Genomic DNA, 2,524 nt, shown 5'->3' with positions numbered 1-2,524 from the left:
ATAAACAGCCTGTAGTTATGAGGTGAGTGTGAGACGCAGGCCTCCCTGCCCCGCCGCCCTTACAAAACGTGATTAATATCGGGGGATACAGCTGATATCACACCGGGGGGGTAATTATGATATTTGGGGGGGCATACGGCTAATAATCACACGGGGGGGTAATTTATGATAATTTGGGGGGGGATACGGCTAATATCACACGGGGGGGTAATTAATCGATATTTGGGGGGGGATAACAGCTATATCACACGGGGGGGTAATTATGATATTTGGGGGGGGATACCTAATATCACACGGGGGGGGTAATTATGATATTTTTGGGGGGAATACGGCTAATATCACACGGTGGGGGTATTATGAATATTTGGGGGGGATACAGCTATATCACACCGGGGGGGGTAATTATGATATTTGGGGGGGGATACAGTCTAATCATCACAGCGGGGGTATTATTGAATTTTGGGGGGGGATCAGCTTAATATCACAACGGGGGGGTAATTATGATATTTGGGGGGGGATAACAGCTAATATACACGGGGGGTAATTATGATATTTGGGGGGGGGATACAGCTAAAATATCACCAGGGGTAATTATGATACTTTGGGTGGGGGAATACAGCTAATTCACATCGGGGTATGTGATATTTGGGGGGGGAATACGGCTGATATCACACGAGGGGGTATTATGATATTTGGGGGGGATACGGCTGAATATCACCACAGGGGGGTGAATATGATATTTGGGGGGATACCGCTAAAATAAATCACATCGGGGGGTAATTATGATATTTGGGGGGGGATACGGCTGATATCACACAGGGGGTAATTATGATATTTGGGGGGATACGGCTGATATCACACAGGGGGTAATTATTGATATTTGGGGGGATATGGCTGATATCACACCAGGGGGTAATTAATGATATTTGGGGGGGATACGGCTGATATCACACCAGGGGGTAATTTGAATATTTGGGGGGATACGGCTGATATGCACACAGGGGTAATTATGATATTTGGGGTGGGAATACGGCTGATATCATCACACGGGGTAATTAATGATATTTGGGGGGATACGCGGCTGATAATCACACGGGGCGTGAATAATGATATTTGGGGGTGGATACGGCCTGATATCACACGGGGGGTGAATATGATATTTGGGGGGATACGGCTGAATTAATCACACGGGGGGGTGATTTATGATATTTGGGGGGATTACGGCTTGATATCACAACGGGGGGTGAATATGATATTTGGGGGGGATACGGTGATATCACACGGGGGGTGAATATGATATTTGGGGGGGATACGGCTGATATCAAATCGGGGGGGTGACATATGATATTTGGGGGGATACGGCTGATCATCACACGGGGGGGTGAAATATGATATTTGGGGGGGGGGATACGGCTGATATCACACGGGGGGTGAATATGATATTTGGGGGGGTAATACGGCTGAATATCACACCGGGGGGGTGAATATGATATTTGGGGGATACGGCTGATATCAACACGGGGGGTGGAATATGATTATTTGGGGGGGATACGGCTGATATCACACGGGGGGTGAATATGATATTTGGGGGGATACCGGCTGATATCACCGGGGGTGAATATGATATTTGGGGGATACGGCTTGATATCAACACGGGGGGGGTGAATTATGATATTTGGGGGGGATATGGCTATATATCAGCACGGGGGGGGTGAATATGATATTTGGGGGGGATAACGGCTGATAATCACACGGGGGGTGAATATGATATTTGGGGGGATATGGCTATATGCACACGGGGGGGTGAATATGAATAATTTGGGGGGGATACGGCTGATATCACACGGGGGTGAATATGATTATTTGGGGGGATACGGCTAATATTACACGGGGGGTGATATGATATTCTGGGGGGGATACGGCTAAATAGACATGGGGGTGAATATGTATTTTGGGGGGGATACCGGCTATATTAAACGGGGGGTGAATATGATATTTGGGGGGGATACGGCTAATATCAACACAGGGGAGTGAATATGATATTTGGGGGGATACGGCCTAAATGATGACTGGGGGGTGAATATGATTTTGGGGGGATATGGCTTATATCACTTGGGGGTATTATGATATTTTGGGGGGGGTAGCGGCTGAATATTCACAGCGGGGGGTAATTATGATATTTGGAGGGTGATTAACCGCTAATATGACATGGGGGTGAATATGATATTGGGGGGATATGGGCTTGAATATCACTTGGGGGTAAATTATGAATAAAATTTGGGGGGGTACACGGCGATAATTCCACGGGGGGTTATTATGATAATCTTGGATGGGTACAGCTAATATTGAATGGGGGGTGAATATGAATATTTGGGGGGGATATGGCTGATATTTCACTGGGGTAATTATGTATTTTTGGGGGGTACGGCTTGATGATCCCACATACAGCACACGGGGGGTAATTATGATATCTGGTGAGGGGATACCAGCTAATATGAAGACATGGGGGGTGAATGTGATAGTT

This window comes from Xenopus tropicalis, chromosome 8 (assembly GCF_000004195.4).
Source record: "Xenopus tropicalis strain Nigerian chromosome 8, UCB_Xtro_10.0, whole genome shotgun sequence".
NCBI lineage: Eukaryota > Metazoa > Chordata > Amphibia > Anura > Pipidae > Xenopus > Xenopus tropicalis.
Note: the sequence above shows the minus strand (reverse complement) of the source record.